The sequence below is a fragment of the Emydura macquarii genome, unplaced genomic scaffold (assembly GCF_026122565.2).
Source record: "Emydura macquarii macquarii isolate MOO-44397 ecotype Brisbane River unplaced genomic scaffold, CSIRO-AGI_Emac_v2 contig_1451, whole genome shotgun sequence".
NCBI classification, from domain to species: Eukaryota; Metazoa; Chordata; order Testudines; family Chelidae; genus Emydura; species Emydura macquarii.
Window position 1 is genome coordinate 12,737,501 of NW_027131588.1, and position 23,438 is coordinate 12,760,938.

A 23,438-nucleotide genomic window follows, 5' to 3' on the forward strand; every position below is an offset into this window, starting at 1 on the left:
GAGGCTGTGACAGTGAAACTATGCTGGTGCCCATATTAGGATTATCCCCTTGCAGTCACATAGGGCCAAAGGGTGAGTTTTGACAGGGTCTTTTCTCTCTCCTGTGTTGCTATGGCTACCTCTCTTGTTCCTACTGTGTGCTAATGACTAGTAAAGGTATTTATGGGACACTGGTTGATAGAGACATCAGGAGGACAGACTTGATCCCCACACAGCCTGACAAACAGGGTATTAGAGAGGTTTAAGTCCATTCTTTGCAGCTGAAATTCAGACATATATGGATGACTGGAAAGGAAAAAAAAGTCAGGAAGCCAGTAAACTCTTAAGTGCACTTGGTGACTGTATCGACTAATCTATTTTAGAGTTTTATACCTGTGCCACTATTATCTGAATGCAATATACACAATACATTGCTTTGTGTGGGATCAGACACTGCCTATTCACAGTCTTATTTGCTTTGGAAAATAAGGACCATTGTTGGCATTTCAGACTCTAGATATATGTAGCTGGATGGTTCCTATGGGGGAAAACTGTGTTGCTAGCTAGTAAAGAGTAAGAAAAAAGGGGGGAGAACTGATGAATGGTGATCAAAGCTCTAACTCCTTTGAGTGAATCTCCTTTGAGAACTAAAGGGAAGTGCATAGAAAGTGACTTGAAAAAACAAATATTTACTTCACATTTCAATTTAATAATTTCTTTCAGTTCTATTTCTTTTATTTTCATGCAAAGACCTACAGAGAGGGAATCAGAAATCAGTAGTGACATCATATAAGTGTCAGAAGGGAACACTGGGAGATCTCTTTCAAAGCCTGATGAATTTTTAAGGAGTTAAGTAGAAACATAATTTGATGGCAGTTTGCTAAGTATAATCTTTTGATGGAATTGTCTGTTTTCTTGATACTGGCCCCTTCCTCCCCCTGACTCTCAAAAGTGGCTTTTGTTTGAATGTAAAGCTCACCAAACTGATATTTATCCATGTGCAGATGGCCAGCACAAAGCCTATGAACCACTTAAATCTCATTTGAGCTCTCCGTAGAAGGCTTGTGATGACCTTCTCTCTGTCAATCTCGTTTACACTATTGCAGTTTTGAAAGTTTCACTCATAAATCAAAAGCAGTTTTTGTCAATTTCTGGCAAACTTCTATTTGTCTCTCTCTTATTTGACCCAAAGACTGAAATCATTAGATGTCCACTGCACCTTTCTCTGCCGCAATTAGCATTTGTGTAATAAGGAACACAAATTTCACATACTGGTCTCAGGATCTGTATGAAAAATACACAGTGCAGGCTGCTATAACTTTATTGTCATTGAGGGTGGAAAGATGAAAGGGGAACAAAGACTGTCTGAATATAATATTTCACCTTTTATAATGGATATCAATTGAGAAATTTGGAGTTTGGAACAACGCTGATGTTTCTGTGTTCTCTCTTTATATGCTGTGAAGCATACGCTCTGTTTCTTAGGGTCTTTGGGCCACATTCTGCTCTGACATATTTGTGCAACCCCATCTAATGCAATGGGGCTGCAGAGCTGTAAATGAGAATTTGGACCTTTATCTATCAATTTTTCATTAATTTCTTCTGGACATTTTAGAGAGTCTTTAAGACACATGTTCACTTAGCCTATTTAAGTCAGAGTCCCACTGATCTTCAATTGATGTTGGATTTAACTTTGTGAATAACTAATTTCCTTTGCCTGTTTAGTTTACTATAGGATTGGCTACAAGCACTCTCTTTGGTGTCATACCTAAAGTGCAGTTGACCTGGGATAAGTGACTAGGCCTTTGTGATCAGGAGTCACCTGAACATTGCTATGATTCTTGGTGTAAGGGGTCATCTATCACAGAAATATGATCACCTGGATCGCAAGACAGCCCAGGGGACCATCTGTAACTCCATGTTGAGGCTGTGAAAGTGCCAGAGGAGTTTGCACTTCATGCAATTGGTTGGTTTTGAGTTCTAAACTTAGATTTCACCCATTTGGGGTTTGTGCCCTGCTTCTTAACAGTCTGCCCTGAGGGTGGTACTCAAGGTCTTATGTCACTACTGGGCACAAACAATTATGGATGCTTAATCTGCAGTTGATCGATAAGTTCAAGCATATATTTGAACCAGTAAAATTTGCAGGCGCACTTTCTCAGTCCATCTCCAATTTACTCCTTAATGTTCTTAGCCCTAATCTCTTTAATGTTTGATTTACCCAATGGAAATCTGATATGTATTTTAGAGTACATGAAATAAAAATCACACTAAGACTTCAGATGTTAGCCTTCCCAGAACATGCAAAGTGCATTCTGTGTCTTGCTTTTTTCTTGCATGAGCTTCAAGACTCCCTCAATTTTTCCTCTTGCCATCATGCTCCAGGTCTCTACACCCCTGGCTCTACCTTGTGCTAAGGAAGGCTGAAGATGGCTCCAGGTTTTCCCACTAAATTTAAAGCAGACAGGACTTGCTATTCTTGTGGTAAAGGCAGGACTGGGACTCAGGAGATCTGGGTTCTCTTCCTGATTCTTCCACAGACACCCTGTGAGACCATGGGAAACCACGTAATCCCTCTTTGTTCGAATTCTCCATCCATAAAATGGAGATAATAGACAGACAATGGGGGGAAATGAAGTGTTAACTATAAACTCTTCAGGGCACATATTTAAAAATATTTATACACCCACCCTACCTGCTATTTAGGTGCTATTGCAATATAAATAAATAATCAAGGGTGCATATGTTGATTTCTCCCACAGACCTCTGCAATTCAGCTTATGTTTAGAGTTGGTCCAAAAACTGGATACAATTTACAGGTTTTGATTTTTTCCTTTTTTAAAACTAAGGGGATAATGGTACATAGATCTTAAAGACCTTCATGTTCTCCTTTAGCATCTCAAACCACTCTTTTCTTGTTTTCTTCCTTGTTCTCCAACTACTAGATCTTATACTCTCTGACCAACATAACCCACATCTCATAGGACTCAACCATCTCAGTCGATACTCTCTCAGCTTTCCTGAGGTGGAGACTATCTGCATTGTAGCTCATATGGTTTCATCGCATAGCCTGTCAGCTCTTGTTTTACCCAACATGCACCTGAGCAGTCTCATTGCAGCAGTGTGAAATAGTTGTTCTCTCTTGCTCATTTTAAAAATGACTTTACCCAAATATTTAGATGACAATATTTAGGACTTTACACTGTCCAAAAACGGTACAAAACACTAACGAATGAATGCTTACACTACTCCATTAAGATAAGTATTATTTCCATTTTACAGATGGGGCAACGGACACTCAGAAAAATTAAGTGAGTTACCCAAAGCCAAAAAACGAATGAAGTGTACATCAGTAATTGCTCGGTTAACAAGAAAGGACTAAACTGGGGTGGATACTAATTTTTAAATCTATGATCCTGAAATGATCCTTGCATGAGCAGACCCCAGCACCCACCTTAAGTTCTTTGCATGGTCAGGGCCCGAAAAAGGTATTAAAATAATGGGAACTTTTTATATATATTAAAAGCGCTGACAATATTCCTTAAGATAATTTAAATTAAAATGTTTATATTCTTAAATATCTTTGACAGCTCTGGTAAAACTATATCTTAATATTTAATAGATTATGAAGTGTACCTTTATGTAAATACAGCTTGGACAAAGAGCTGTCATCAAATTTCACAGAATCATTTTTCTTTTTCCCCTTGATCATCTGGTGTACCCGTGACATAACTGCAATGTACTCGGCTGGCTGTGGGGGAATCTCCTAGGTTCAAAGCCATCCTTGTTCCTCCTTCACCCAGATGAGCTTATGTGATTTCTTTCTTCTTAATCTTGGTGTGATTCTGTTTGATCTGCTAATGATTATCACCAGGGTACAGAAAACATATTCTGCTCCTCTTTAAAATTTGCTAAATATGCATGCAGAAGTGACGTGAGACAAATGCAGGAGGAAAAATACAGAGCCAGATGAATCAGAAGGCACACAGTGTACATCTCTAACAAAGACTTTAAAGGGTAATAACACTCCCTTTAATGTGTGGCCAATTACACCGTTGAAGTGATTATGGTGATTTCTAAGTATTATAGCAAAGGACCTAGGCTGTGGTAGCTTCAGTCACCAATTACCAATTTTACAATAGAAAGTTTTCTTATAAACTACTGCAAGTTTTGTTAACTATTACATTATTTGCAAGTTAATACTTCGCTAAAGGACCATGAGCCTGATCCAAAGCCCACTTCAGTCAACAGAAAGACTCCCTGTGGTTTTGATGAGCTTTGATTAGGACAAATGTTTATAGGCAGGAAGATGCTGTTTTAGCATGGTAGTGCTTTGCACTGGAAACCTCATTTACTTTTCATACCTCTTGTATTTGCACACACAAACTAGTGACAAAGCTTACCTTTGGTTGAGATAAGGGCCTTAGTTAAAGGTTATGAAACTATCAGAACCTTCTACAAACTAGGCCTGGACATTTTATAGGAACACGCTCTCACAGAAAATTTGCCATTCCAGTTTCTGGTTTGAAAGACTATAAGGGAAGCCTCTCTTTGTATTTTCTCATTTCTGATGCCAGTGTCAGACAAATCAGAATGGAAAAAAAAAATCTGAATACTTCAGAAATTCAAGAAAGGTTCAGTTCAAGTGTACATCTAACAAGGGAGGCTTGGTATGCATAGGGCTCATAAGTTATCTGATCTGATTCTTTCCTATGTAAAGGCAATAAAATGTACTAATAACGGTGGTGGAACTGAGCTTATATGGGCTACCATGAAAATAGCAGTGTGTGCTCAGCTAAGATGGTCTATGCAACGAGGCACGTGGAAAAGCATGAGCTGGCTGAATTGAATGCTGAAGAAGTGATCCCCAAAACAACTGTCTGTAATAGGATCAAGGGTTGGCTGATCAGTGCCACCAGTCTGGCATGAAGGAGAAAGAGCAAAGAAACAAGATTTCATTTTATTAAGGGGAAAGCATCTAGATAAAATAAATGTGTTTCTTGACGTAGCTGGAAATAAGGACAAAGTTTATGATATAGCCTGCAGATTCTTACTTAGAACATCTTTCTAGGGATTTATGTCTCCATCACGTGAAAAAGAAATGCAATGATGCTCAAATATTTCTAATTTATCCACAGGAAATTAGTGGTGGATAAGTAAGTTTAAGCAAAGAATGACAGAGACTCGCACTCTTCACCATCCTTTATTGCTTATGCTCTAATGAGTATCTTCGTGCAACAGAAGCATAGACAGAACAGCCCCAGCAAATGTATGGCTTTACCTATCTGGCGCGTAAGTGTTTTAGTTTACATTACTTGCTTTGCAGAGTCATTCTGGTAGCTCGCCACTGTATGTTCATCCTGAGTTTTTGTTTTCCCTGGAATTGAAGTAGCTTGTTGTGATACAGTGAAATGAAATACTGACTCAATGAGCCTAAACCACACTTAAATAGCATCACTAATGTATAGAGGTTTACAGGAATGGTAATAATGGAGCAGACTATTTTCCTTCTAATATTTCTCTTCCAGAAGAGGTCAGTATCTTATGCTTAAAATATTAAAAACAAAACAAAGAATTCCGCATGTCTTGCTATTTGTACAAAGCTTTTACTGTTGGCAAAGAGGCTGGGGGAGGAGGACTGAATTGCTTCTTTATCCCTGTGGATTAGATATTATCACTGAAACCTCTTCCCCTTTCTTCCCCACTTAATTCAACTTCTTTCGTTCTATATTCAGTCCTCTAATTCCACTGCATATTTTGTCTCAGTGATCCAAAAAAAGTTATCTATAGTCTGTACAAAGACTTTTGTAAACTAAATTCTAAATTTGTCATTGTTAGTTACATTAAGTGTCTGACAGTTCTTTTATGATGGGAAATGAATGAGAAACATCTCTTTCTACCTATGCTGATAATCTCAGAATGACACCAATTCTTACCCACCTTTCCTTTCTTACAGTCCTAATATTTCCAGTAATATGACAATGACCATTTCACCAGGTTATTCACATCCCCTACATCAATGGTGTCATAATAAACCTGCTTGGGACTGGATTTATTAACAAAGTTCAAATCAACTGAAATCTTCCACCCTGATTCCTGTTGGGTCACAAGCATTGGCGCAGAGGCCTTAGTCCTGCATTCCACAGCCCCTCTGCCTGTGAGCTCTGGAGAGTGATGATTTTCAGAAACTAAACTGGGCCTCTCCAGAACTGAATGCAAGAGCCTCTGCAACTCAAGTTAAAGGAATAGGTCTGCTAACAGATTCACATCCTCTGTGGATCAGGCACAGAGAGGGATGCATAAGATATGCTGAACAGTAGATTACACTCACGCTGTCATCATTTACACCTGCCAGAGTGAGCGTGAAGAGGGTACAAAATGTGACTCAATCAGAATGGTAGCATTTTACACCCATTTTACAGAAGTGCAAATGACTATTTGAGGTGCAAGATAGTGGGGAAATCAGACCCAGAGTCTTTTGCTGAGGGACTATGAAATTGCTTCTCTCAGAACATGCCAGAACCTGAGTTTACTGGCTTTAAGAGCACAGAAAGGTCTCATCTATTGGTCAAGTATGTAACGCTATGGATCACTACATAGAGGTTAAGACAAGAAGGGATCACCAGATCATCCAGTCCTACTTCCTGCACACCACAGGCTAGCATCACCCAGCACCTGCACATTAAACCCAACAACTTAAATTAAATGAAAATATTACAGCCCACCAGAAATTAAACTAGCATGTGCCACATGCAGAGGCTAGAAGGGAGCTAAGGGTATCAATGCTTGAGGCCCTTGCAATAGCAGGGAGTTGGTTAAATGAGAAATCCAGATAATCCTGGTAAATTGTCTGCACTCCAGGCTGTGGAGGGAAATGAAATACTGGCCAAGGTCACTGACAACTGCAGACTTCCTTCCCGACCCCACATATGGTGGTCAGTTAGTACTCTGAGCATGTGAGCAAGAACCAGCCAGACAGCCAAGCGGGTGAAAGAAAGTATTTTCAGTGCCACCACACAGCGCTGGCTCACTCGGTCAGTGCCCCATCTCCAGCCATAGCCCATCTCTGATGCTTCAGAGAAAGCAGACCCCCAAAATCCTCAGAATACACTGGGAAGGCAAGAGGAATTCCTGGTGCTGGAAGTGACCAAATGGAGCCCTGAAACATGAGCCTTTAGAACATAAAATATAAACCGGAAGGCTGCTGAACTCTGCCCCTCCCTCCCTCTAATCACAAGCAAAGCGGTCATGCAATCCCACTCCTTTTGTTCAGCCCTTCCTTAAAGCTAATTAAACCTTTTGGGAGGCTCTTCCAGGATCTAATGCCTCTGATGGTTAGAAACCTTCTAACTTCCAGCCTGATTTGTTCATGGCCAGTTTATACCCATTTGACTTTGCTAACATTGTCCTTTCATCTTACATAGCTCTCACTCTCCCTGGTGTTTACCCACCCTGCTGCATTTATAGAGGGCAATCATATCCCTCCTCAGCCTATTTTTGCTACGGTAAACAAGCCAAGCTTTTCCAGTCTCCTCTCATCAGACAGGCCCTCCATTCCCCTAATCATCCTGGCAGCTCTTCTCTGCATTCGTTCCAATCTGAATGAATCTTTCTTGAGCATGGGTGGTCAGAGTTGTACACAGTGTTCCAAATAAAGTTTTACCAGGGCTTTGTACAATAGCATGAATACTTCCCTATTTCTATCAGAAATGCCTTACCTAATACATCCCAGGATGTTATTTGCCTTTTTCACAGCGGACAGTACAACATAAGGCGTTGCTTTGTTTTTAATTCATGTCTCATACCCAGATGCTAAGGGACTATATTTTTAGAATATATTCCTAAAAATCATTAAGTATATTTTTTCAAAAGCCCCCCAAAACAAAAAAACCTCCATTGTAGACTATACCCCAGGGTGTACACATTTAATCTGAATGTGTTGTGCATCTTCTCCCTCTCCCCACCTCTTGAGGTATTGTCAATTATTCATACTAAAATACAATTTTCCATCAGAAAGATTTTTATATCTATAGCACAGCGGAAGTATTCAGGCAACTATGACGACCATTAAAGTATGTCCTCAGGATTATACAGCATATTATGCAGTCACAAACTCCAGTACTAATGTCATTTAACCTTTGGCAGTATGAGTCTAGAGAAGAATCTTAACACTTCACATGAAGGATGGTACAATTTGCTTTTGGAAGTGATGGACTGTGATATCAGCGTTGGAGTAAATGATGTAGGTGCGGCTACAGTACACAGTCTACGGCTGTCAGCCTTTTCAACTGTGTGCTGTAACAGTGATCCTCATGTGTTCACAGTGTGAGCTATGTCTTGGGAGAGAGTTCCTTTTTGGGACTATCATCACATGAAAGCAAAGCTCCCATTGAAGCCTTTAGGAATGGACCCAAAATATGTTACACTGAAGAATTTCACCAAATATTCATAAGAGAAAACATTAAAGAGCTTTGATTTTTAAGCTAGTGGTGAGACCAGGGTGTGACACAGAGGCCCATTGGTGATTCACTACTCAGTGTCAGCAACTCTTTTCAGGCCTGACACACTCACGACATCTAACACATTGTTGTCATAACCTCTATCATGTACAGACTGGTAACATGTTGGTGTGTGATGCACTTACAGGGTGCGTACAAAATTATATATCTGTGCTAGAATTACGTCTTAAAATGTGTTTGGCAAGCAATGCATAAACCCAGTCTGCCCTAGACAAAGCAATGTGTATTTGCTTGTCTGACCAATCTGGCTGTCAGGCAGAGACAATGAAGATAAATTTGTACGTAGGTTAACAAAGTTACCAAGCAGGGGAGAAGACAGCATGACATCAACACCCCAGCTGGAGTGTAGAAGCCAATATCTGGGCTTACATTTCAAAGAATATATTTCAAGCATTTACTGAACTATGAAAAGAAGAGGGGAGAACCCCATAGCTGCCCATCACTTGTGATTTCAAGAGCTCCAGCCTCTTGAATCCCCAAGAATGTTGGGTCCTTCAACCAAGAGGATTGAAGTCTCTGAACTAAATTTCGGTAAGAAACCTATTTAGGCAAATATTGTAACTTCCTGAAATTAAGTTTTAGTCTTAGAAACATGTTTTTACTTTTTTTTTTTTTTTTTTGCTTGTAACCCTTTCTATCTATATTCCTTATACTTGGGATCACTTTAAACCTTTTTTGATTGAATAAACTTGCTTTACTTTTCATCTAAACCAGCCCAGTGCTTTGATTCAACTGAAGTGATTGTTAATGGCAGTCAAGATAACAAGCTGCTGTTTCTGTCTCTTTAAAGGAGCAGCAAACAACTTCTACCAGTGTTCCAGGAGAGGGCTGGACACTGCAGGAAGACAGTTTGGGGAAATTCAGGACTGGGGGGGAAGTGGTGGGATCTCTCTACAAGCAGTAACGGGGTGCTGGAAGTCAGAGCGTGACCTGCATGCTTGTATGCTGGCTGTTGGTATCTGGGCTGTGAGATACAGCAGCATAGCATTTAAGGCACACAGAGCAAGCAGGGTGACGCAACTAGTCTGGGTTGAATCCCAAAATGTCACACATGGATGCAGAAAAAAAAAAAAGAGAACATAGCTGAGGCCTGAAACCAATCCTGGAATATAAATCACAGTAGTTGCAAAGCTATTGCCTGCACTGTATGGCCTCGTCCACACAGTGGGTAATATGCTGTACAGGGGTATGATTTCTAAAGCGTACAAATAGGTTGCACATTAATTGTTTCCCTAGTGCTCTTTAACATAGTACTGTTTCAAAAGTATTATGCACCAGCAGCATCTACACATTCGTGTGCTTTAGAAATCGCATCCCCTAATAGTGTATTACCATACTGCATAGATAAGCCCTACGCCTACCACAAAGTAATCTAGAAAGCTAGAATACTGTGTCAAAACATTAGTATGGCAGGACAGATAAGTATTATGCCCATAATAAACTAAGACATGGATATTATGGTCTTTGCACAGATCTTTGCTTTAAACGATAATAGCCACATTCAATAGCGGGTGCTATTTAAGTAGCATCTGCATATGACAAGGCTGGATTTGGTCCCCCAGCTCCACCCTCTTCTGCTCCCCAGCAGAAGGAAGGAAAGGGTCAGAGCTGGAATATGTCCTCTGCCACTCAAAACAGGGTGGTGGGTGCTGAAGCTGGGATGGGGGCCACAGAGTTGGCCGCTAAGACCCCCAGGTGAAAAAAAAGAGGAGCAGAGCAGCAGCTTTTCTAAGGCCTCTCCACTCCACTCGATTTCTTGCCCAGCTCTATCAGGGCTGCAGAAGGTAATTGACAGTTTAACCCCATACTTTCTGTGATAGGTGGACATTCAGTGCACTCTCTCATTTCCAGGGCGTTACTGAGTGGGGCCAGTGAGTGAGGAGGAGTTTCTCCTTTGCCCTGCAAAAATACACCATGTTACTTTCACTTGTCCCGTATCTCCACTAATCTGAAAACCCCACACTGGATGCCACCAGCTAGAGGAGATTGGTGAGGTACTAAATGATTGCTAAACTGCTCTATAGTTTTGCCACTTTTGACACACAATCTTTTATTACACAATCACAGAACATGCTGCATAGGGATCATTAATACACAATCAGTATAGGGAAATCTTCCCATGCTTTTCCATTACATTATATGGTGGCTCTGTCCCGTGTTGAGAGACCTAAAATTTGTTACAAACCAAATTCACACAGACTTTGGAGCCCTTATCTAACTGAACATAAGCTCCAAACTAAGTGAAATCAGATCAGAGCATAGGATCCCTAAGAACTATTATGTAACATTGTCTTTACTAATTTTCTTCATATTAGTTCCCTCTTGTTGCACTAAACAGAGAGATTTTCTCTGAAAATATTTAAGGAGAAGAGAAGAAAAGGAGAAGTGGTGAGAACTATCTAGATTTACCCCAAGGAGACCTGCATCTTCTACGAAAGGAAAGAGCAGAAGAATCAGGACATTCACTGATCCAGTGTGCTCACTGAAGTCAATGCAAATCTTGTCAATGAGTAAAAACAAGCCCTAGAGTCCTCACTAAGGAGTTTTAGCTTAGATACTATGGTGATAGGCTACCTAGACAACTCCAAAATACATTTTATTCAGCTACAGCTGCAGGGTAATTTAAGCTAATTTTCTTAGTACTGAGAAAGTCCCTTTGTTTCAGTCTAATAAAAAATAATGAAGAACTGTCTATGTTAATGTGGCAATGTTGGTTTCTGGTGGATCCTTCCCTGCTCACTGGACTTATAAAACAAACAAGCAAAAACCAGGCAAACCATCACAAGTTAATTCTGTTTTGACCATCCTACTATTTGTTTCTCCTCATTATTTCTGTTAGAAAACCACAGGATACTAAGCTGAAATTCAATTTAAGTCCTCCCGAAAAAAATAAAATTAAACACCCAATTTCTTTTTCGCAGGAAAAAAGACTTTTCTGAAACAAGTCAAGCCATCAGCAAGTTTGTTTCAACAAGTGAGAATAAATGGATACAGGTGCCATAAAAACAACTGTACAATGTAGAGGAATAAACAAACATGTTTTAGGGGCACTGAGCAGCGTTTTTTGAATATCCTTTGGTGCATTTCTCTGGCTGGCTTAGATTTTCCTATGAAACTCATCATTAAAGGATCTAAAGTTTAGACACCATGACAACAAAGATGCCAAAATGTCAATCTCCCTGGAGTACAGGGCTCTTTATAAATTATGACTTTACAAAAATTACTTCAAGTTTCTGAATATAAATTCTCTTAACATATGGATGCCACATTAACTGTAATTTTGGGCAAATCACTTTATGGATTTTTAAACCCCAAAAGTAACATTTATGATCACCTGGACTGCATAACACAAACAATAGAAATTCAGCCAGTAATTTCTGCATCAAGCACAACCACACATGGTGTATCTAGAAGATATCTCAGAGACATCCAATCTTAAAGGCCTAGAGTGACAGAAAATTCATTGTCAGCTTGGTAGACAAGGCCTTACACAGCTCATCTGTGTAGCTTACCAAAGAGACAGTTGGGAGGTGACCTGATCATACTCTACAGATACAGAAAGAAGTTAACTGGTACATCATGGCTATTTAATCTAGCAAACTAAGGCAAAGCAAAATTCAGTGGCTGGAAGTTGGAACTTGACAACTTCAAATTAAAAATAAAGTACTCTTTTTTTAAAAATAGTTTAGCAAGCTGTTGTAAGAAAAACCTTCTGCAGTGTGATACAACATAGGATGAAAGGGGTAGTAGATGCAAAGTTTAGAGAACAAGCTAGACTCCAGGCCCAAGAGATCCTTAAATCACAGTAAGAAACATTAGAGAAAGAAGCATAGAATGGCAGACTCTACTTCTCATCAGTTTAATCAACCTCCAAAATTTGACAGTGACATTTGACAGCTTGCAGAGACATACATGGTGGAATATTCCTATAGAATCCCAGATAAAGTTGTCAGCATTATTAATGCCATGTATAGAGATGTGAAGTGCTCTGTAAGGATGAACAACCATACAGAGTACTTCAGTGTAGATATTGGCATGAAACAGGGATGTATTCTCACTCTGCTGGATTTTAGCATTGGCATAGACTGGATAATGGAGAAGTATATTAGCAACACAAACACTGTTATATCACGGGTAGATGGAAAATGTCATGAAGATCTAGACTTTGCTGATGTTATTGGCTATTGAGCAACTACTCTGGAACACTTCGAAGACTGGTAAGCTGGAAAAAAACCACAGGCCAAACAGGGCTCAAAATCAGTTACACCAAAACAAATATCCTTGAAACCGAGATGTCAAGCAACATCTCCACATTAAAAGGCAAAAATGTCAAGAAAGTAAAACAGTTCACCTAACCATACTAGGCAATGAAGACCTGAAGAGGGCAGTGACAACAAAAATAGGAAAGGCATCCAAAGCATTCACTAAATTTAACCCCACATGGAAATCAAAAATATACATCACCAGACCAAAACAGAGAATTTTCAACTCAAGCATAATCTCAGCATTAATTTACAGCTGCAAAAGCTGGAAATTTACCAAGGCAGAAAACTAGATGCCTTCAAAAAAATCATTGAGTATGAAAGATGCTAGCCATTGGATGGAAAGACTTCCTCTCCAAAGAACTGAGACTTCACCAACTAGCAGCTCATCTCCACCAGAATCAGAAGGATGCCCTGGACACATTTGGAGCATGTAATCTGGATGGCAACACAATTTCCCATATGAATTCATCAAGGGGAAAATAACGGGTATGAGAAAACAAGGGCACCCAGGAGAAATCTTAAGTATCATTAACAGGGAGGGCTGAACAGCTACAGAGACAATGGAAGCAGCAGCAAGTGATAGAAAGGAATGGAAGAGACTGATTTCTACCCTGTGCACCAACATTGGCACAGGAAGGATAGAGTATAAATGTAATAGATGAGATGCAGAAGACAACTCAACAACAGGCATCTCAATGATTTATGTGATTTTGTAAAACTTTGGTTTGTTACACTAAATTTAGAGCGCAGATATATTGAGAGAGAGAGCACACTCTGAATTGTAACATTTGAAATTCAGGACCAAAATTTAGACTTATTACAAGCAGGTATAACTCCCATGCTCTTTAAGAGGAATTTCACTTGCTTATACCAGGTATGAAATTGTCCCACCCACCTTAATTCCTTCCTTGATGGGGTATTTAAAGCAATCCCTCTTTTTGTGGTCCCTATGTTTTTTTTCCTTCCTGCCTCAAACCGAGAAAGAAATGCCCATGTCAAATGAGAGTTTGTATGGTAAAGTGATTACATTTTGAACATTGCAGAGATAACTCTGTTCCTACTCTTGCAGTCGTTTGACTCCTAGAGTTCATAATTGTTGGTGACTTGGTAAAATTCCCTGCTGCTTTCAGGCATATTTCTAATCCCAGGTCTAATAATAGACAGTATGCATGCAAGCTCTTCTCTTCTAGCCAGGAGGGAATTTCTTTACCAGGATTTTTGAATCTCAGGTAAACAATGTATCTATATACATACCAAGGATGGAAATGGAAAATCTGTGTATTATTTTTAAAAATTATATATAAAAAAGTCACCATAAACTACTATTGATTTTATAGAAGGTAAAAGTTGGATTCATCCTGTAAATACTAATTATACCAGAAAAATTGAGCTTTATTTTAAAAAGGACCTTCATGCTTTGTCTGCAGTCATAAAAACCTCTTAATATTAAGAGCTATATTCAGACCTGGATTCCATGGTGAAGAGTTGGTCCAGAATGAACAGCTGAGGTGCAAAACACAGGCAATCTCTTTTCACAAGGCAGGAGCTGCAGCCAGATAGGAGAACCTTTGAAGAAGACAGCACTGGCTGGGGAGGAAGCGTGGTCAAATGGATGTGCTGATGCTGCTCAGACCCAGGGCAGTCTGATCCAGCAAAGTTTAATGGAGCTACCTTTGTGGGCATAATCCCTCAGAGGGTTGGGGAAGGGCAAAACATGAACAGAATAATGATTTTCAAAACAAAAGAACTTACAGAAATAGTTTCTGAAATTTTTTGTTTACCAGAAACCACATTTTTACTGAAAACAAGGTCTTCAATAAATAGAGTATTGTGATAATGATTTTGATGAAAAACTTCACTGAAAGTTTTGTTCCTATTCTCACATCTTGATGAGGTTGAAATATTTTTGCAAAGAATTCTTTCCACCCCCAAAAGGTATTTTTCCAAAACCAGCCAAAAATTCTTGACATGAGACTGTTAAGAACTGGGATGTAGAGAGTCAGGTCTAGTGGGCAGAACAGGGGTGTACAGATCAGGGAAATAAAGCCATGCATCAGCACCAGAGTCAGCTGCCAGTTACTAGAGCCAGGAGTCAAGCCAGATTCAGAACCAGGAATCTAAGCTGAGGGTCAGAGCTGAGGTCAGATGGCAAATGCCAGAGCCAAGAGTCAAGTCAAGCCAGAGTCAGGATAAGAAGTCAGAGGCCAGGGTCGGAGCCAGGACTGATCACTAAGGATTGGAGGTGATTGGTGAGTTATAAGGGCATGAGGAAAGGCAAGGATCAAGCACAATGAGAGAGCAGGAATAAGGTTGGGTGCAGGAAACAGTCACAGCAGAAAATGGCTTTGTTACTCAATCAAACTTCCTGGTCTTCTTCCTGGCTTAAATAGTGCAGTTGCACCAATCAGTGGAGCTGGGTGATCCTCCAATCAGAACTCTCATGAGTGGTGTCTTGGGTGGGACTATAGCCCTAGTAGTTTCAGAGCCTTGCTGACTTCAGCAGCTTTTGGATAGTGGCCTGGATGTGGCAGCTGTCTAGGGGATTCCCAGGCCTGGGTTCAAGACTCGGGACATCGCAGAGACAAAAATTCAATAGCCTGTATCAGTGAATTGAACCTTTGGTAATTTCAACAGCTTTCTTAATTACGAAAATCTCTTGGAGTGTGAAGACAATCTTGGTCTCTTCCGGTTTAAAACTGTAATTCTACAGCGTAGCCACTGTAGTATGATAAGCAGAAATGTGTAAAAGAAAAAAAAAAAAAAAAAAGAGGTCAGGTTTTAGAAGGGACCTAGTTTGGTATTGCTCCAGGAGCTCTGGAATGCAAGCTCAGTACAGACTTGCTTACACTCAAACTCCAGAGCATCAGCATGGAGTGCTGGCCACCAAGAATGCTTAATAAAAAACATTCCTACAATTCTGCCTGCAGCATCAGTTATTGCCACTGAAAATCAATGCTGGAATTGTAATGCCACACATCACTTCTACAGAAGTAAGCAGTGAAATTATAAACACACAGGGCTAGGCTGGGCTGGGCTGAGCACAGCCCAGAATCCTGAGAGGCACTCTGCTCCAGGCACCCCTCTAAGGTGGATAATGGGAAGGAGCATTTTGCTGTAGTCCTTTAATGGTTGCAGCACATTCCTGCCTTCTGAAGGCAGAGGCAGAACTGGGTCTCTGTAGCATCTGGCATACAGCCCCTGCATTTCCCCTAAGCCCTGGACTGTGATGCAGTCAACCTTAATGTGGCTGTGCAAATGGGTGTGGGAGACCTTACTCCCACGTATTGTTTTGTGTGGTTTAATTATGACTAGTGACAATTCAACCCAGTTTATAATCTGACTGGAAGAACAAATCAAAGAAGTTTTACTTGCAACCCTCAGTCTAACAGATACTGATAGAACATTATTTTGTGTACAAATATTTTCATTTGTCCATGTTATTGATTCATTGTGAAAGTTCTCCTTCATTTACAGACTCAGCTTTTAAGGCTAGAAGGGACCACTGAATCTATTCTGGCCTCCTGTAGGTTTCCTTTTCTTTATTTTACATGATTAGAGGAGAAAATACAACTTTCCCAATGCCAAAACATTTCCCCAAAATGTTAATTTAGAACTAATGTAATAAAGTGCTAACCTCCGTATTAACAGATGCATCCTTTCATATCTTGCTATGGCTTGAGATAAAATACTCTATTCTGTTAGCCAAGGCTGTAGCAGGCTCAAACTCCTCTATTTGTGGCCTAACACCATCAGAGGGGACAGATCCTCACATTTTGAGTGGGAGTGTGATACACCTGCCTATGAGTAGGAGAGATGGAAAGGCTGTAGTATTAGGCTTATTGTTCATTTTATTATAATACTGAGAATATATTGCATCAAATCTAGCCCTTGGTGTAAGATGATGCAGAGGAGTCAATGAAACCCTTTTATGCTAGGGCTAAACTTGCAAACAAACATCAAACAACAATTAACAAAGCTATTTAAATAATGCAAAAAAAAAAAAAAAAAAAAAAAAAAAAAAACCAAAAAAAACAAAACAACGCTCAACAACTATGTCCATGTATAGAACCAAGTGTTATAGCTGACACACCGGGGATGAAATCACAGACCCCCAGAGCTAAAATCATGTCCCATTCTAGTGGTTAGACTGAACAGATGTGAGCCTGCTACTAGTTTTGAGCTAACAGACCTGAGTCAGCTCAGGGCGTAAAGCCCATTCTTCTGGATCCAGAAGTTCTGGGTTCTAAACCCCATTACTGAAAATCCACCCAGGGAGGTCACATGACAAGTGATGGGCTATCGCTTTGTGGAATTTCAGTTTAAAAAAAAAACAATAGCTACAAAAATAATTGCCCCACCTACCGCACTGTTTGTTCTCCCACCCCTCTTTTTCCATTGGAAAAGGGAGAGAAAGGAGGGGAGGAATATTTGGTTTTTCTCATTTTAAAAAAATTGGAAAAAGTTTATCCAAAAAAACCAGAACATTTTCATGAAAAGTTTCAGTTTGGTCATTTTTTGGGTCAATATCATGATTGGACAAAAGGATTTTGACCAGCTCTATAGAGAAGACAGACAAAGGTTGGGGGACAGAAAGGAAGCACTACCATCCTCTTGATAGGTGAGGAATTGAGACACAAAGAAGTGAAGTGACTTGCTTCAGGTCGCTTCACATCACTAAGAGCGAGGTGTAGAACCAAAAGGTCTCCTGACCCCCAATTCCATGCCCTGTCCACTGAATTACTGTCTCCTTGAAGGGATGGTTCATTTGATGTACAATGCAGAAATGTCAATCCAAAATATCTCAAGAAGAAAAAATACGCCTTCAGACTGAGCCCTTTAAAAGTGACATATATAAGATGAAATTTTAGGGCTTCAATCTGGGAAAAAAAGCATGTGGCAATACAATTCCTTCATAAAATCACCTTCAACTTTAATATTAAACTTCCTAGTGGCAGGAGTCTTCCCCCGCCCTTCATGCACTGGGAAAAACCATGAACACTACTGCTGAGGAGTTAATAAAAGGAAAGATTTTAGATGGCTTCTATCACTCCTGTGAAACTGCAATTGTCTCCCTTTCCAGAACCAGAGGAGCACAGAATAAATGACCTGCTTTACTTGTCATATCAAGGCACGAAATAAAGTTTAAATAGGGGGAAAACCAACTCTTTCTTGATCAGGAATACTTATAGAAAACATTTGTCATGTGATGTCTAGTTTCAGAAGATACAACAATTAAATGTGCATTAATGGCAATGATTCCTAATTGATGCTATGAAACTAACAGAGTATATCCGACTATATTACAATTGACAGACAATTGTTAACTTCAATGAGAAGTTTTGTAATATTACAGCAGAAATTAAATGAATTTAAAACAGCTTCCAAGTGTTATTGAACCAACTAAACTTTTATGACTTATTGTTTTTTGAGCTGTATTCTCATGTTGCATGTATAGAAACCAGAGACTAGGCCATGCAAAGAATTAGGTTAATTTATACTGCACTTTTGATGTATAAAAGTTAAAAGAACATAACAACAGAGCTGAGTCTAATGATTTAGAAAACAGAAGTCACTGACAAAAAAATGTAAGGTCAAATGTCCAGCTGGACAGGAAATATTCTCATGAGAAGGGGAAACAGATTTAAAAAAAAAAACAAAACAAAACAACCCTTTCCCATCGTAAATCAAGACAACAAGCTGAAATCTAAACATTTTTCATAAACTTGAAGTTTACAAAAAATCTGGATTGGGTCAATAAAAATGTTACATTTTGATAATTTCAGCACATTTTATTTCAATTTCAGTTTTTTAAAATATATAAACCCTTAAATTTCAAATGGAAAGAAGTAATTTTGAACCTTAAAAATGAGCTTCTCATTTCAAAATATCAAAATAGAATGGTTCAACAATTCAAAAAACGTTTTCTTCCTAAATGTTTTTTTTTTTTTTTTAAATGGCGAATTCATCAGAACCAACACTTTCCCATGAAAATGTTTAGGTTTCAACCAATGGTATTTCCTGATACCTACCCCCACTCCCAAAACAGACACACACACACGGTCAAAAAATTCCTGACCAGCTCTAGTCAGATGGTCAAAGATGAACTGACCTAAATGGATAAGCCCTACAATGAGCACTTAAGACAGCCACAGAAGCTCTCTCTGGTGACATTCTAATGGAGATAGATCACAGATGTGGAGATACAGCCAAGATGAATTGAGTAGGCTGTATATAGGTGAACATTCAGGATGAGGAGAAAGCAGCCCAGACATATTTGGAGAGGCATAGCCTTGGAAGGATGTAACGTGAGAGATGGTAGTTCAAGATCCTTGGTTCTAAGATTAACACCATTCCAAAAACAGCTACAAGTAAGGGCTGCATTATTGTCCCCCACCATTCAAGGGACGGAATGCTCCCCCATCTCCACCTACAGGGGCAGAGGGGAGCAAAACTGGGATGGGGAGTCAAGAGGAATACAATTAGGTAGTCTGCTACACACTCCAGTCCCTATTCTTCCTAGGTAGCCACTGCCTCTGCTGTGTGGTTGACATGCCACAGTTCTGTGGCCTGTGGAAAGGCCAGGGTGGGAAGGAGCCAAACTTCAGAGCCGCTGCTCTCTGAGGCACACTCCCCTTATGGGCAGGTAGATATGAGGGAGTATAAATATTCAAGTGAAAGAGTGCTGGTCCTAGCAGCATTAACTCAGCTTCCGCATCACCCCTCACCTCCAGGAGAGGAGCATTGTCTAGACATAGATGCTGACATGCCATATATCTTATAAAAGATATCCTTAGGCTTGGCAATACTGAAGTTAACGTCTACACTTATAGGGATAACAGAAACATGGTGGAATAGTAGTCACGAGTGGTGTACAAGTATTGACGGGTATGTGCTGTTTAGGAAAGAGAAATAAAGGCAAAGGTGGTGGAGTAGCATTGTATATCAATGATGAAGTAGACTGTAAAGAAATTAGACGTGATGGAATTGACAAAAATCACATTGGGGAAGAAAACGACTAGAGTTTCCCCTGGGATAGAACTTGGGATGTACTACAGACCACCAGGATCTGATTTGGACATGGATAGAGACCTCTTTAAAGCTTTTAATGAAGTAAATACTACTGGGAACTGTGTGATGATGGGAGACGTTAACTTCCCAGATATAGACCGGAGGACAAGTGCTAGTAGTAATAATAGGGCCCAGATTTTCCTGGACATGATAGCTGACAGGACACAGCAAGGGTCAGTTCCTGAAGCAAGGGGCGGGGAGGGGTCGGTCCCCATAGCGAGGGGCTACGGCAGTCGGGCACAGCGGGGATCGGTCCCCAGACCGCAGAGCAAGGGGTCAGGGCAAGGTTAAAGATGGTGTGATTTTTGCCATTATAGGTAGAGTTCTATGGGTTTGGCTTTTTAAGTGATCTCACGGGGATCTAAAATGGTCTTTTATATAATGTTAAATATGAAACAGAGTAAGTATAGATTGAGTGCAGTCTCCCAAAATACTATTGAAAGGGTGTGTTTACATGCTGGCAACTTCTATTTGGGATACAAACACCTAATAAGCTCATGTAGCTCGAAAGCTTGTCTCTCTCAACAACAGAAGTTGGTTCAATAAAAAGATATTACCTCGCCTACCTTCCCTCTAATATCCTGGGACCGACACAACTAGAACACCATATGCAATAAGCAAGAGAGCCAGTTACGAAAAGTATGAGAACAATCTTTGAAAAAGTGACAAGAAAAATCCAGTGTGCAACATAGTACTAATGCTCATGAGACACTAGCTTCCAGAGGCCTCAATCAGAAACAGGATTCTGCCATGATAGGTTCCATACAAACATATGCAAAAATGCAATCTGATCTGCATGAATGAAGGCTCCACTGCATCTGCAGGCAACTCATAAAGATCAACGGGCAAACTTCCAAAAGGTTCAGCATTCAGGTTACATTCTGATGCTTAACCTCACCTAGGGGTTTGTTTTCACAATTTGTGAAACTTACTAAGGTCTCCTATGCAACATCCATTCCTGTGTCAAGCATCTTTGTGACCACTAGAGTCATTACCTACATGGGAACATAGTATTAGAAAACTATTTGGTGATTAACTGTTCCATTGAGAGCAACACTTATTACAGTTCTTCTTTCTGCAAAACAGCCATGGCCTTCAGAAGAGGCAGGTAGGGTTATTACTCCTTTTCCAGCTGCTTGTGCAGACACATGGCCTCTTCTTTCCAAAAGAAGAGAGTCTGGATGCCTGCAGAACAGCTGGAAGCAAGGTGATTGAGCCACCATTACATGCCCTGCCAGCAAATGCTCCTCAGATCAATAATAGTCCATGAGCCACACTATGAGAACCACAGCGCTAGCATTTTCTATGTTCAGAACTCAGCTAGAAGTCTTGTGAAAACCACATTTCCATTCCAGCTGCAGATGGAGCCTGGAAACTATGGGGAAAAACCTTACTTGGACATTTCAAAAATTAAAAAAGTGTTCAATTTGAGATTGGTTCTAGAACTGAGGAAGGATCATTTCCCCACCCTCAGGCCCCAATCCCCTATCCATTGTTAGAAAACACTATATTCAAAATTCAATTAATGGCCATTAAAAATCTTAACCATAGGCAGTCTTCCCTGCTAGAAATCTCAGTGTTTATATAAGACACTGCTTGTCCAACATACACACGCTACTTGACTCCCAATATTTCCCCCCACCCCAAAATCAAACATTACACTACATCTTGTGCTAAAAAACGAGTAGGCTGTGTGTATGGGTTTTGTTTGTGTTGGGTCAAGGAGACCTTCTTATGCAAAAGACTCTGTACTTCTTTCTTCAGAATCCTGACCTTAAAAATTCTTCCTCTCCCCTCCTCTTTGGCTCACTTCAAGTACTTATCATAGTATTTTTCTTACATTGATGAAAGAAGGAAATGAAAAATAGTTACAACTCATATTTGGCCACAAGAGATGCTCGTGATGTATGTTTTCTCATGGATTACAAATTACTTGTGCATTATTAATAATTACTTTGCTCTTCGAAAATAGTTACTAGAAAACCCATTCTATGAACTCATCAATCCATTTTCTTTCTCCACTGGTAATTAATAAACTTTAGGTAACTACCAAAAAAAAAAAAAAAAGTGTTCACTTTTCAACTGCTGAATTCTTGCACTTAGTGTCCAAGTAACATGGGAAACTTTCCTTGCTAATTTTTTATACAAATACTAGGCCTCCTATTTTTACTTCTGAAGGCTCACATTACATTTTAAAAAGAAACATGTGGATACGAACAAAAGGCTCAACCAGGCAGTTGCATTTAAATTAGCACACCAATAATGGCCCTTCAGTGGAAAGAACTGCTACAATACAATTGCAGATAATTATTCTTTTAAAATATATACATATCAAAGAGAACAAGACCAATTCATTTACAAAGAAAAGGGTGTATTAGTACTGAAGTATAATAAAAGGTCATTAAAACTGACATCTATACACAGTCTTATAGACTTCACAATAAGCAGAATGTAAAGGGAACAGGACAGGGACATAATTACAAAGTTGTAATAATGTTCCTTGGTGTCCAGGTCCACAGTTAACCTTATGCCATTGAAGTACTGCGCCTATCTGATGAGGAGCATTTCCTGCTTGGAAGGAAAGGGTCCTGAACATTCTTGGTTCAATGTCCTAATTGATAAAGCATAAAATGGGCTATCAGTTGGTGTCTGCTACAGACCACCAAATCACACTAGGGAACAGGATGGCCAGCTCCTTATACAGCTATCTATAATGTGTAGGAAAATAAGCCAGATGATCATGGGGGAATTCAGTGCTAGCAACATATACTAGAGGTCTAATACTGTCAGTGCTAAAACATCCTTGGAATTTCCAAATAGTATAGAAGACAATATCCTAACTCAAAATCCATTGCAGTCAACACAGGGGAATACTACATTACACCTCACACATAAAGATCAAGAGGAACTGATCACAGAACTAAAAACAAACAGTAGCTTAGATACAAGTGACCATGACCTGATCACATTTATAATATTCAAAAGTCTAGACCAGCAATATAGGCATTTGTTGCTTTAAGAAGGGCCAATTTCACAAGACTGAAAACAATTATGAGCCAATCCACTGGGGATGAAGAATTTAATCAGAAAAACGTGATTTACAATTGGGAATTGTTTAAGAACACTTTACTAAATACCCCATAAGCCACAAACTGAGGAAGAAGGCTGTATTGGTTTAAAAAACCCACCTGGTTTAAAAAGGAAGTGAAGGCAGCTGTAAAAATAAAAAAAAAAAAAAAAAAAAGGACGAAAGGGGAAGTAAGCTAGGAATTGTAGAAAATTAATAAGGGAAGCAGAGGGACACAAGGAGAAGTCTAAGGCCAACAGAGTTAAGGACAATAAAAAAGTGTTTTTGAAGTATATTAGGAAGAAAAAGAATCCTAGTAATGGTATTGGTCCATTACTAGCGGGAAAGGGTAGAATTATCAATAATAATGCAGAGAAGACAGAAGAGTTCAATTAGTGTTTCTGTACTGTGTTTGAGAAAAACAAATGATATAATCTTATCACATGACTGTGAACACTTCTTCCATTTCACTAATATCTGAAGATGTTAAAAAGCAGCTAGTAAAGTTTATTTTAAAATCCAGCAGGTCCAGATAACTTG

General features: G+C 39.6%; 1 long non-coding RNA gene across 14 annotated transcripts in view; it reads right to left on the reverse strand.

Moving 5' to 3' along the window:
• LOC137156547 (uncharacterized) overlaps positions 1-23,438 on the reverse strand; it is a 107,370-nt gene that overhangs the window by 68,259 nt on the left and 15,673 nt on the right. The gene's annotated exons all lie outside the window — the stretch shown is intronic.